Source organism: Panthera onca, chromosome F1, assembly GCF_046562875.1.
Source record: "Panthera onca isolate mPanOnc1 chromosome F1, mPanOnc1 haplotype 2, whole genome shotgun sequence".
NCBI lineage: Eukaryota > Metazoa > Chordata > Mammalia > Carnivora > Felidae > Panthera > Panthera onca.
Genome location: NC_138355.1, coordinates 1,299,392 through 1,314,193, shown reverse-complemented (window position 1 = coordinate 1,314,193; position 14,802 = coordinate 1,299,392). Strand labels below are relative to the sequence as shown.

The following is a 14,802-nucleotide window of genomic DNA, read 5'->3' as shown; positions in this document are numbered from 1 at the left end:
ATATATGACCAGAGTAACCTAGAGATACAATGGACTCCGTATCAAAATGCTAATAGCGTTTTTTTCCACAAAAGTAGAATAAAGAATACTAATATTTGGGTTTTTTTTCAACGTTATTTATTTTTGGGACTGAGAGAGACAGAGCATGAACGGGGGAGGGGCAGAGAGAGAGGGAGACACAGAATCTGAAACAGGCTCCAGGCTCTGAGCCATCAGCCCAGAGCCCGACGCGGGGCTCGAACTCACGGACCGCGAGATCGTGACCTGGCTGAAGTCGGACGGTTAACCGACTGCGCCACCCAGGCGCCCCAAGAATACTAATATTTGAATGGAACTACAAACAAATCCAAATAGAAAGCAATTTCGAAAAAAAAAAAAAAAAAAGATGGCGGCATCACAATCTCAGATTTCAAGGTACACTACAATGATAAAAAACACAAAATGTCATGGTATTGGCACAGTTACACAGATCAATGAAACTGAATAGAGACCTACACTTGTATGGTCAATATATTTACACCATTAGAAAATTGAACAGATACATGCAAAAGAAAGGACCTTCATTATTTCTTAATTATATATAAAATAACATCAAAATGTACTTAAGTCCTAAATGTGAGACCTGAAAACCATTTATATATATTTTGATTTTTATTTAAATTCCAGTTAGTTTACATATAGTGAAATATAGTTTTATACATAGCATATAGTGACTCAAAATTTCCATGCATCACACAGTGATCATTATGAGTTCACTTCTTAATCCCCATCACCTATTTACTCCATTCCCCACTGACCTCCCTCTTGGTAACCATCAGTTTGTTGTCAATACTTAAAAGTCTGTGTTTGGATTTGCCTCTTTCTCTTTTTCGTCATTTTCCTAATTGGTTTTCTTTCTTGAATTCCACATATGAGTGAAATCACATCGTGTTTGTCTTTTTTTCTCACTGGCTTCTTTTGCTTAGCCTCATACCCTCTAGCTCAGTCATATGACCTTGCTAATAGCAAGAATTCATTGTTGTTGTTGTTTGTTTTCTTTTTATGGTGTAGTAATGTTCCATTGTATATGATACCTATATATGCATTTCTTTGTCCATGCATTGGTCAATGGACACTTAAGTTGTTTGCAAATTTGGCTATTATAGGTAATGCGGCTATAAACATCTGGGTGCCCTTATTCCTCTGAAATACTATTTTTGTGTTCCTTGGGTAAATACCTAGTAATGCAATCGCTGAGTCACAGGGTACTTATATTTTTAAAGTTTTTGAAGAAACTCCATACTGTTTCCCAGAGTGGAGGTACCAGTTTGCATTCCCACCAACAGTGTAAGAGGGTTCCTCCTTCTCTACATCCACACTAACACATGTCATTTCCTGTGTTGTTGATTTTAGCCTTTCTGACAGGGGTGAGGTGATATCTCATTGTAGTTTGAATTTGCATTTCCCTGATGATCATCATACTGAGAATTTTTTTTAATTTTTTTATATTAAAAAAAACAATTTTTTTAACGTTTATTTATTTTTGAGACAGAGAGACAGAGCATGAACCGGTGAGGGTCAGAGAGAGGGAGACACAGAATCTGAAACAGGCTCCAGGCTCTGAGATGTCAGCACAGAGCCCGACGCGGGGCTTGAACTCACGGATCGCGAAATCATGACCTGAGCTGAAGTCGGCCGCTTAACCGACTGAGCCACCCAGGAGACCCCATATTGAGAATTTTTTAAAGGGTCTCTTGGCCATCTGTATGTCTTCTTTGAAAAAATATCTTTCTACATCTTCTGCCCATTTTTAATTATATTAATCAATTTTTGAGTATTGAGTTTTATAAGTTCTTTATATATTTTGGATATTAACACTTACCAGATATGTCATTTGAAACTATCTTCTCCCATTCTGTAAGTCGCCTTTTAGTTTATTTGGTCGTTTCCTTCACTGTGCAGAAGCTTTTCCTTTTGATGAAGTCCCCAAAATTTATTTTTTACTTTTGATTCCCTTGCTTCAAGACACATATCAACAAAGAAGTTGCTGCAGCTAAACTCAAAGACGTTATTGCCTGTGTTATTTTCTAGGATTTTTATGGTTTCAGGTCTCACATTTACATTTTTAATCAACTTTGATTTTAATTTTGTGTATGGTGTAAGAAAGTGGTAGAGTTTCATTCTATCAGAGGTCACTAGCCACTTTCCCAGCAGTATTTTTGTGAAGAGACTGTCTTCTGCATAGGATATTCTTTCCTTTTTTGTCAAGGATTATTTGACTTATGTGCGGGTTCATTTCTGGGTTTTCTATTCTGTTCTACTGGTCTGTGTGTCTATTTTTTATGCCAGTAGTGTACTGCTTGATTACTCCAGCTTTTATTTATTTATTATTTATTTATTTATTTATTTATTTTAAATTTACTTTTTTCATTCAGGTGAATTAACATACAGTGGAGTATTGACATCAGGAGTAGAACTGAGTGATTCGTCACTTGCATATAACTCCCAGAGATCAACCTATCAAGTGTCCTTCTTAATGTCTACTACTATTTAGCCCATCATATTATACCACTATCCACCTCCTGTTGGTTCTCTGTATTTAATAGTCTTTTATGGTTTCCTTGTTCTCTGTTTTTATCTTATTTTCCCTTCCCTTCCCCATTTCATCTGTTGTGCTTCTTAAATTCCACATATGCGTGAAATCATATGATACCTGTTCGTCTCTGGCTGACGTATTTGGCTTAGCTTAATACATTCTATTTCCATACACATTCTTCATATAGTAAGATTTCATTCCTTTTCCTTGCCAAGGAATATATGCCACATTTTCTTTATCCATTCATCAGTTGATGGGCATGTAGGCTCTTTCTCTAATTTGTCTGTTTCTAATACTGCTGCTATAACTATTGTGGGTGCATGTGGCCTTCAAATCAGCATGTTTGCATCCTTTGTATAAATACCTAGTAGCGCAATTGCTAGCTCATAGCATAGTTCTATTTTTAATTACTTCCGAAACCTCTGTACTGTTTTCCAGAGTGGCTGCACCAAGAAGACCTAACAATTATAAATATTTATCGTCCCAGCATAGGAGCGCCCAAATATATATCAATTAATCACAACCACAAAGAAATTTACTGAAAACAATGTTGTAATAGTAGGTGACTTTAATACCCCACTTACAACATTGGGTCACTCCACCTTTGTAATACAACTTGAAGACTGGTATTGTGATACTTCCAGCTTTGCTTTGCTTTTTCACGGTTGCTTTGGCTATTCAGTGTCTTTGGTGTTTTCGTATTAATTTTAGGATTGTATAATCTCTCTGTGTCAAAAATGGTGTTGGTATTTTGAGAGGGATTGCATTAAATGTATAGACTGTTTTGGATAGTATAGCCTTTTTAACAATATATGCTCTTTCATCCACAAACATGGGATATTTTCCCATTTCTCTGTGTCATCTTCCATTACTTTAATCAGAGTTTTATAGTTTTCAGAGTACAGGTCTTTCACCTCTGTCCTTTTTAAATTTTGGTTTATTTTAAAATATCTGGTGCAACCTCTCTGACCTCAGCCGTAGCAATCTCTTACTCGACACATCTCCAAAGGCAAGGGAATTAAAAGCAAAAATGAATTACTGGGACCTTATGAAGATAAAAAGCTTCTGCACAGCAAAGGAAACAACCAACAAAACTAAAAGGCAACCAACGGAATGGGAAAAGATATTTGCAAATGACATATCAGACAAAGGGCTAGTATCCAAAATCTATAAAGAGCTCACCAAACTCCACACCCGAAAAACAAATAACCCAGTGAAGAAATGGGCAGAAAACATGAATGGACACTTCTCTAAAGAGTACGATTTCCATCTTTTGTATATGTTGAGGCATGTTTTGTTACTAGTATGTAATGTATTCTGAAGACTGTTCCCTGTGTGCACTTTATAAGAATGTGTAGCATGCTTACATGAGCATGCTCATTTAAGATGAAATGTTCTGAATGTATCTGTTATCCAGTGTATCATTCAAATCCATTGTTTCCTTGTTTATTTTCTGTTCAGATGATCTTTCCATTGAAGTAAGTGGGGTTTTAAAATTCCTAAACTTACTTTAGTACAATGGATTAGTTACTTTATGTTTGCTATTAATAATTTTATATATTTGTGTGTTACCATGTTGGCTGCATAAACATTTACAATTACTATGTCTTCTTCTTGCATTGACACTTTTATTATTCTGTACTGCCATTCTTCATGTCTTGTTTTAATGTCTTTGTTTTAATGTCTAGTTTCTCTATGTAAATGTTGATACCCTAACTTTCTTTTGACATTCATTTACATGATTCACCCTTCTCTATCCCTTCACTTTCAATATGCAGGTGACTTTAGGTCGAAAATACATCTATTCTAGGCCTCTTTCAGGTGGATCTTGTATCCTTATCCATTCTGAAACCCTTTACCTTTTGACTGGAGCATTAAACCCATTTTCATTCAAGCAAATTATTGATAGTTATTTGTTGATAGTTTATATTTGTTGATAGATATTTATTGATAGTTATTGTTTCTGGAGTTTTTCTCTGATACTTTCTTGTCATTGTCACTTCGATCTCTTTTGTTGTCTCAAACAGTCCCTTCTGTCTTTCAGGACTGGTGTAGTGGTCAGAAACTCATTCAGTTTTCATTTGTATGGGAAACTCTTTATCTCTCCTTCTACTCTGAATGATACCCATTCTGTATAGTGTATACTTGGCAGCAGATTTTTCCCAATGAGCATTTTGAATATATCATACCACTCAGTTCTGACTTGTCAAGATTTTGTTGAGAAATCTACAGCTAGCCTATAGGCTTTACCTTGTAAGTCAATGACTTCTTTTGTTTTCCTGCTTTTAAGATGTTGTTTTTCTCAGTGTAATTTGTAAATCTATTGACCACATATCTTGATTTGGGTCTGCTGTTGTTGATTAAGTTTTGGGCTATTTGTGCCTCCTGCGTCTGGTATCTGTTTACCTTTCCAAATTAGAAATTTTTTCAGCTATCATTTCTTAAGGTAAATTTTCCACTTCTTTCCACTTCTCTTCAGTCACTCCTGTAATACATGTTATTATGTTGGGTGGAATCACTGAGGTCCCAAGTCTATTGTCATTTTGAATAATTCTTTTCCCTTTTTGTTCAGTTGATTACCTTCCTGTACTGTCTTCTAGGTCATTAATTCATTCGTATGTTTCTTCCATCCTACTTTTACTCCTTCAAGCATGTTTCAAGCATGAAACTAAGTTAAGTTTCAAAACTTAAATTTTAGGGATTCTCTGAGAAGGGACTTCTGCTGGTTTGGGGGAGGGTCTGGCCGTGCTTTTGCTGGCCTTTGCAAAACAAACAAATGAATGAACAAAGCAAACAAAACAATTGCATGACTAAGCTGCTGTTCAGTTTCACGCATAACAGAGCAGAAAGCAGGCACCCCTGCTTGTAGCCCTCAGCTGGAGCAAGTCCCCTCTCTTATGCCTTGTAGCACAGCACTTTGGCATGATCTATGTTTCTTGTGACCCAAGGTATCCTCAGACCTCACTGTCACTCCTGCGATTCCATCGTGCTTCACCATTTGAGCCCCTTAACCATGCACTTCCCCCACCTGACAAACTGCTGAAAGATTAAGATTTTGCACTATGTTCCTTACACTACTTTGCTGTAGCTTCTGTAAGCAGGCTCTCTCCTGGTGGCTGGACTCAGAGGAATATGTCCCCAGGGGAACTCTCTGCATCTCTTACCTTCCAAATGATGGTCCCTTTTCTACATGAAGTCTTGAGTATTTGTTCATTTCAGACTCTGATTGATTTCTTTGTCATTCAGAATTATTTGATAACTATCTAGCTGTGTTCAAAGCATGAGACAAGCTTAGGGTCTCCCTATTTCTAAACCATTGTAACACCTGCCCCCATCGCCATACATAGTTATATTTTCTGTGTGTGTGATGAGAATTGTTAAAGGATAACTCTAGCAACGTTCAAGTATGCAATACAATATTATTAACTGTATCATATATCCTTATGACATTATTTTATAACTGGGCATTAGTACCTTTTTCCCCCATTACCCCTTTTGATCATTTTCATACCCCCACCTCTGGCAACCACCAGTCTATTCTCTGTATTTATGAGCTCTATTTTTTTTTTAAGATTACACATATAAATATTTCATGTGGTATTTGTATTTCTCTGTCTGATTTATTTCACATAGAATATTGCCCATAAGACCCATCTATCCATGCTGTTCTAAAAGGCAAGATTGCTTTTTGACTGAATAATAGTCCCTTCATATTTGCACTACATTTTCTTTGTCCATGTATCTACTTGATGGACACAAGTTGTTTTCATATTTTGGCTACAGTAAATAATGCTGCAATGCACATGAAAATGTGTGTATATTTATTAGTGTTTATACTCTTTCTCAGTATATACTCAGAAGTGAAATTGCTGGATCATGTCTTAGTTCTATTTTTAATTTTTTAAATTTTTTTTTTTTTTTTTTTTTTTTTTTTTTTTTTTTTTCAACGTTTTTTTATTTATTTTTGGGACAGAGAGACACAGAGCATGAACGGGGGAGGGACAGAGAGAGAGGGAGACACAGAATCGGAAACAGGCTCCAGGCTCCGAGCCATCAGCCCAGAGCCTGACGCGGGGCTCGAACTCACGGACCGCGAGATCGTGACCTGGCTGAAGTCGGACGCTTAACCGACTGCGCCACCCAGGCGCCCCTATTTTTAATTTTTTAAAGAAGCCTTTATACTGTTTCCCATAGTGACTGCATGAATTTACATTCCCACCAATAGTACTCAAGTGTTCCCTTTTCTTTTTTCTATAAACACACCAACTCTTTTTTATTTCTTGGTTTTTGATAATAGCCATTCTAATTGGTATAAGGTAATGGCTCCTCATTTTCATTTTCTTTTTTTTTTTTTTAATTTTTTTTTCAACGTTTTTTATTTATTTTTTTTTTGGGGACAGAGAGAGACAGAGCATGAACGGGGGAGGGGCAGAGAGAGAGGGAGACACAGAATCGGAAACTGGCTCCAGGCTCCGAGCCATCAGCCCAGAGCCTGACGCGGGGCTCGAACTCACGGACCGCGAGATCGTGACCTGGCTGAAGTCGGACGCTCAACCGACTGTGCCACCTAGGCGCCCCTCCTCATTTTCATTTTCATTTCTTGGATAATTCCTGGTCAAAGCTGCAGTCCTTTGGAAGTAAGGGGCTGGAGAAAACAGTCGCATCTGAGACAAAACTTGGGGGAAAGGTACTGCCTGGGGCCTGCTCACAGTGAGTGAAAACATGGGGAGTGGAGGAAAGCTGAAGACAGAGGACAGGTGCATGTTTGCTGATCCAGGAGAACATGCTGGATAGCTGGATGGAGCCATTTTCACTGCTCCCGCACATGCATATAAGCACCCATGAGCTCTGCAAAAATCCACCCCAGTAGGCTAGCAGGACCATCTAGTGGAGAACGGAGCCCTTACACTAATCCCCACCCAACTGGGCCAACTTCATTCCCAAGAACTCAAGTCTTACTACCAGCTTAGTGTATGGACTCTACAGCGCTACATAGACTGACTTCTAGGGGAGGACCAGGTAATTTCAATCATACTTCAACCTGTTAGCAGGTCCATCAATTCAATTTTATTTTTTTCTTTTTTTTCTCTCTTTTACACTTCTTGTCTTTTTCTTGAATACTGAAAGAAAAAAATCATTTTTATTTTCCATTTTTATTAAAAATAGTTTTCTTTAATTTTTATTACTATATATTTGTTTTTACTTTTGAGTAAATTTTTTCAAATTATTTTTTACTTCCATAATTTTATTTTAGTCTACTTCAGTGTATTCACCTTTTCAAATTTTCAAACAATTTCCTTTTTATTTCTTTCTTTTTCTATTTTTAATTTTTCGTTTGTTATCTTTTTCTTGAATTCAGAAAGAGAAAAATTTCATTTTTACTTTCAATTTGTATTATTTTTTACTATATTTTTTGCCTTTATGTATTTTTTTTTTCAAATTCTATTGACTTCCATCATTTTATTTTGGTCTACTACAGTGTATCCACGTTTTATAATTTTCAAACTATTTCCTTTTTCCTTCTTTCTTCTTCTAATCTTTTTAAAATCTTTTTACTCTTTTTCTTTTCTTTTCTTTTCCTTGAATACAGGAAAGGAAAAGATTCAAATTTATGTTTCATTTTTATTAATTTTCTTTATTTTTTTACTTTATTCTTTACATTTGTGTAGATTTTTTCAAATTCTATTTTACTAACATCATCTCACTTTAGTCTACTTCAGTATATTCATTTTTTCCAATTCTCAAATGACTTGCCTTGTTTGTCTCCCCCTCTCTTTTTGCTGTAATCTGTCAAACCGCTTTCAACACCCATACCAAACACACAGAATTTAGCATCATTTATTCAATTTTTGTGTGTGTATGTGTGTTTAATTTTTTAAATTTTAATATTTTTAAATTTTATTTTTTTTCAATCTTAACTTTCTACCTCATTCATGCCTTTTCTTCTTTCAAAATGATAAAACGAAGGAATTCACCCCAAAAGGAAAAACATGAAGAAACGACAGCCAGGGATTTAACCAACACAGATACAAGCCAGATTTCTGAACCAGAATTTAGAATCACGACAATAAGAATACTATCTGGAGTCGAAAATAGATGAGAATCCATTTCTGCAAAGATAAAAGAAGTAAAAAATAGAATGAAATTAAAAATGCTATAAATGAGCTGCCCTCATGATGGATGCGGAGGCGCAAGAATGGATGAGGAAGAACAGAGAATCAGTGATATATAGGACAAACTTATAGAGAATAACAAGGCAGGAAAAAAAGAGAGATTAAGGCAAAAGAGCAGGATATAAGAATTACAGAAATCAGTGACTCATTAAAAAGGAACAATGTCAGAATCATAGGGGTCCCAGAAGAGCAAGAGAGAGACGTAGGGGTAGAAGGGTTATGTGAGCAAATCCTAGCAGAAAACTTTCCTAATCTGTGGAAAGACACAGGCATAAAAATTCAGGAAGCACAGAGGACCTCCATTAAGTTCAACAAAAACCGACCATCAACAAGGCATATCACAGTCAAATTCACAAAATACTCAGGCAAGGAGAGAATCGTGAAAGCAGCAAGGGAAAAAAAAGACCTTAATCTACAAGGGAAGAAATATCAGGTTTTCAGCAGACCTATCAACAGAAACTTGGCAGGCCAGAAAAGAGTGGCAAAATATATTCAGTGTGCTGAATCAGAAAAAAAAAAAAATGCAGCCAAGAATTCTTTATCCAGCTAGGCTGTCATCCAAAATAGAAGGTTTCCCAGACACACAAAAATGGAAGGAGTTTGTGACCACTAAACCAGCCCTGCAAGAAATTTTAAGGGGGTCTCTCTGAGGGGAGAAAAGATGAAAAATATATGGTAGTTTTGGTATATATACCAAAAGCACCAAAGATTAGAAAGTACCAGAGAACACCAGCAGAAACTCCAACTCTACAAGCATCATAATGGCAATGAATTCATATCTTTCAGTACTCACTCTAAAGGTCAATGGACTCCATGCTCCAATCAAAAGACATAGGGTAGGGGCACCTGGGTGGCTCAGTTGGTTGAGTGTCCAACTTTGGTTCAGGTCATGATCTCACGGTCTGCGAGTTTGAGCCCCATGTTGGACTCTGTGCTGACAGCTTGGACCCTGCTTCGGATTCTGTGTCTCCCTCCCTCTCTGCCCCTTGCCCATTCATGCTCTGTCTCTCTAAGTCTCAAAGATAAAAAAAAAACATTAAAACAATAAAAAAAAGACATAGGGTAACAGAATGGCTAAGAAATCAAGATCCATATATATGCTGTTTACAAGATACCCACTTTAGACCTAAAGACATCTTCAGATTGAAAGTAAGGGATGGAGAATCATCTAACATGCTAATGGTCAACAAAAGAAAGCTGGAATAGCCATACTTATGTCAGACAATCTAGAATTTGAAATAAAGACTGTATCATGAGATACGGAAGGGCATTATATCATAACCAAGGGGTCATCCACCAAGAAGACCTAACAATTGTAAACATTTATGTGCCAAATGTGACAGCACCCAAGTATATAAGTCAATTAATCACTAACATAAAGAAACTCACCAATAGTAATACCATAATAGTAGAAGACGTCAACACCCTACTCACAACAATGGACAGATCACCTAATCCGAAAATCAACAAGGAAACAATGGCTTTGAGTGACATGCTGAGCCAGATGGACTTAACAGATATATTCAGAACATTTCCTCCTAAATCAGCAGAATATACATTCTTCTCCAGTGCACATGGAATGGTCTCCAGGATAGACCATACACTGGACAACAGATCAGCCCTAAGTGAGAACAAAAATTGAGATCATACCATACATGTTTTCAGACCACTACGTTATGAAACTCGAAACCAACCACAAGAAAAAAATTTGGAAAAGTAACAAATACTTGGAGACTGAAGAACATCCTACTAAAGAATGAATGGGATAACCAAGCAGTTAAAGAGGGAATTAAAAAGTATATGGAAGTCAATAAAAATGATAACACCACAACCCAAACCTCTGGGACGCAGCAAAGGAGGTCATAAATGGGAAGTATATAGCAATCCAGGACTTCCTACAAAAGGAGGAAAGTTCTGAGATATACAACCTAACCTTACACCTTAAGGCGCTAGAAAGAGAACAATAAATAGAACCCAAAACCAGCAGAAGATAGGAAATAACAAAGACTAGTGCAGAAATTAATGCTATTGAAACCAAAAACAAAACAAAAACAAAAACAAAACAGTAGAATAGATCAATGAGACCAGATGCTGGTTCTTTGAAAGAATTAACAAAATTGATAAACCACTAGCCAGTTTGACCAAAAAGAAAAAGAAAAGGACACAATAAAAAAATAAAGAATGAAAGAGGAGAGATCACAGCCAACACAGCAGAAATAAAAACAATAATAAGAGAATATGAGCAATTACATGCCAATAAAATGGACAATCTGTAAGAAATGGACAACTTCCTAGAAACATATAAACTCCCAAACCTGAAAAAGGAAGAAATAGAAAATTTCAACAGACCCATAACTAGTAAGGAAATAGAATTAGTAATCAAAAATCTGCCAAAAACCAAGAGTCCAGGGTCAGATGGCTTCCCAGGGTAAGTCTACCAAACATTTAAGGAAGAGTTAACATCTATTCTCTTCAACATGTTCCAGAAAATAGAAATGGAAGGAAAACTTCCAAACTCTTTCTATGAAGTCAGTATTACCTGGATTCCAAAACTGGACAGAGACCCAACTAAAAAGGAGAACTCTAGACCAATTTCCCTGATGAACATGGATGCAAAATCCTCAACAGGATATCAGCTAACCGGATCCAACAATACATTAAAAAAATATTCACCATGACCAAGTGGGATTTATACCTGGGATGCAGGGTTGGTTCAATATCCCCAAAACAATTAATGTGATTCATCACATCGGAAAAAGAAAAGACAAGAACCATATGATTCTCTCAATAGATGCAGAGAATGCATTTGACAAAATACAGCAGCCTTTCTTGATAAAAACCCTCAAGAAAGTAGGGATAGAAGGATCATACCTCCAGATCATGAAAGCCATATATGAATGACCCAACACTAATATCATGGTCAATGGGGAAAAACTGAGAGCTTTCCCCCTAAGGTCAGGAATGAGACAGAGATGTTCACTCTCGCCACAGTTATTCAACATAGTATTAGAAGTCTTAGCCTCTGCAATCAGAAAACACAAAGAAATAAAAGACATCCAAATCACCAGAGGTCAAACTTTCACTCTTCGCAGACGACATGCTACTCTATATGGAAACCCCAAAATATTCTACCAAAAAACTGCTAGACTTGATTCATGAATTCAGCAAAGTTGCAGGATATAAAATCAACACACATAAATCAGTTGCATTTCTATACACCAACAATGAAGCCACAGAAAGAGAAATCAGTGAATCGATCCCATTTGCAGTTGCACCAAAAACCATAAAATACCTAGGAATAAATCCAACCAAAGAGGTGAAAAACCTATACAATGAAACTATAGAAAGCTTATGGAAGAAATTGAAGAAGACACAAAAAAATAGAAAAAGATTCCATGCTCCTGGATAGGAAGAACAAATATTGTAAAAATGTCAATACTACCCAAAGCAATCTACATGTTCAATGCAATCCCTATCAAAGTGACATCAGCATTTTTCACAGAGCTAGAATAAATAATCCTAAAATTTGTATGGGACTAGAAAAGACCCCAAATAGCCAAAGCGATCTTGAAAAAGAAAGCGAAAGCAGCGGGCATCACAATTACTTACTTCAAGCTATACTGAAAAGCTGTAATCATCAAGACAATATGGTACTGGCACAAGAACAGACACTCAGATCAATGGAACAGAATAGAGAACCCAGAAAAGGACCCACAAGTGTATGGCCAACTAATCTTTGACAAAGCAGGAAAGCATCTCCAATGGAATAAAAGTCTCTTCAGCAAGTGGTCCTAGGAAAACTGGACAGCGACATGCAGAAGAATGAAACTGGACCACTTTCGTACATCATACACAAAAATTAACTCAGAATGGATGAAAGACCTCATACATTGAGGTATGTATGTGTGTACATACAATGTATGACAGGAAGCCATCAAAATCCTCGAGGAGAAAGCAGGCAAAAACCTCTTTGATCTTGCCTTCAGCAACTTCTTACTGAACACGTCTCTGGAGGCAAGGGATACAAAAGAAAAAATGACCTACTGGGACCTCACCAAAATAAAAACTTCTGCACAGCAAAGGAAACAATCAGCAAAACTAAAAGACAACCGACAGAAGGGAAGAATATATTTGCAAATGACATATCAGATAAAGAGTTAGTATCCAAAATCTATAAAGAACTTATCAAACTCAACACCAAAAAAAAAGACAAAAAACAAAAAGAAAAACAAATAATCCAGTGAAGAAATGGGTGAAAGTCATGAATAGACACTTCTCCAAAGAAGACATCCAGATAAACTCTCCACATCACTCATCATCAGGAAAACATAAATCAAAACCACAAAGAGATCCCACCTGACACCTGTCAGAATGGCTAACATTAGCAACTTAGGCACCAAAATATGTTGGCAAGGATGCGGAGAAAAAAGATCTCTTTTGGATTGTTGGTGGGAATGCAAGCTGGTGCAGCCACTCTGGGAAACAGTATGGAGGTTCCTCAAGAAACTAAAAATAGATCTACCCTACAACCCAGCAATTGCATTACTAGGTATTTATCCAAGGGATACAGGTATGCTGTGCTGCTTCGAAGGGACACATGCACCCCCACATTTATAGCAGCCCTATCAACAATAGCCAAAGTATGGAAAGAGCCCAAAAGTCCATCGATGGATAAATGGATAAAGAAGTGTCGTATATATACTATACAATGGAGTATTACTCAGCGATCAAAAAGAATGAAATCTTGTCATTTGCAACAATGTGAATGGAACTGGAGGGTATTATGCTAAGTGAAATTAGTCAGAGAAAGACAAAAATCATATGACTCCACTCATATGAGGACTTTAAGAGACATAACATATGAACATAAGGGAAGGGAAACAAAAATAATATAAAAACAGGGAAGGGGACAAAGCAGAAGAGACTCACAAATATGGAGAACAAACTGATGGTTACTTGAGGGGTTGTGGGAGGGGGAATGGGTCAAATGGGTAAGGGGCACTAAGGAATGTACTCCTGAAATCATTGTTGCACTATATGCTAACCAATTAGGAGGTAAATTTTTAAAAAATAAAAAAATTAAAAATTAAAATAAAAAAATAATATTTCATATATACACTTATTAAGTAATTATACATGTATGTTAGTGGCCATGATCCAAATGTGGCTTTACTGACACTGGAATATAATGCCTACAATTTGGATATCATTGTGCCTTTAAGGCAGTATAGCCTAATAGATAAGTTCTAGTCTCTAGGGCCTAATAGGCAGCATAACCTAAGTGCACTGCGGTACAGATATATATTTGTGGCAACTGTTAGTTTTTTGTTTCTGACTTTTTGATAAATTTCTCACATAATAATTATTTGGTAACATAGTTACAGCCATTTAATCAAATGTATAATTACTGCATTATAAAATCCCATATATCAGGTGATTGATTATAGAGCAATTTTTTACCCCAGCAATTTTATAGAGCAAGTGATATTCTGAATTTCAGCCAAGAATATTCACTCTCAAAATTTCTTCACTGAAAACAAAGGTGAGTACTCTCTCATTTCAATAGAAGAATAAATGAAATATGTATACAGCTAAATATTCTTATCACGTTAATTGAGTAAAATAATTATGCCTACATATAGGGCAAATACCATGATAAGAGTTCAATGGCATTTTACAAAGTATTCTGATATTGGAAATATCCTGAAGAGACATGAGGATGAGCATATATATATATATATATATATATACACACACACACACACAAGGATGAGCATATATTCATATATTTGTGTGAGCGTGTGTGTGTATCCAATATGTCCAATTATACAAATCAATTTTACAAATGATTATTTATTTTGAGAGTGAGTGTGTGAGAGGGGGCAAGGGGAGACAGAGGGGAGAGAGAATCCCAAGTAGGCTCTGAGCTGTCAGTGCAGAGGCTTACATCAGTCACTACCCTGAGATCATGACCACACCCAAAATCAAGAGTCAGACCCTAACTGACTGAGCCACTCAGGTGCCCCTATTGGAGATTTTTTAATGGCATGAGAG

General features: G+C 36.5%; 1 long non-coding RNA gene across 1 annotated transcript in view; it reads right to left on the bottom strand.

Moving 5' to 3' along the window:
• Window positions 1-14,802, bottom strand: part of LOC144614857 (uncharacterized) — a 715,444-nt gene that overhangs the window by 346,571 nt on the left and 354,071 nt on the right. The gene's annotated exons all lie outside the window — the stretch shown is intronic.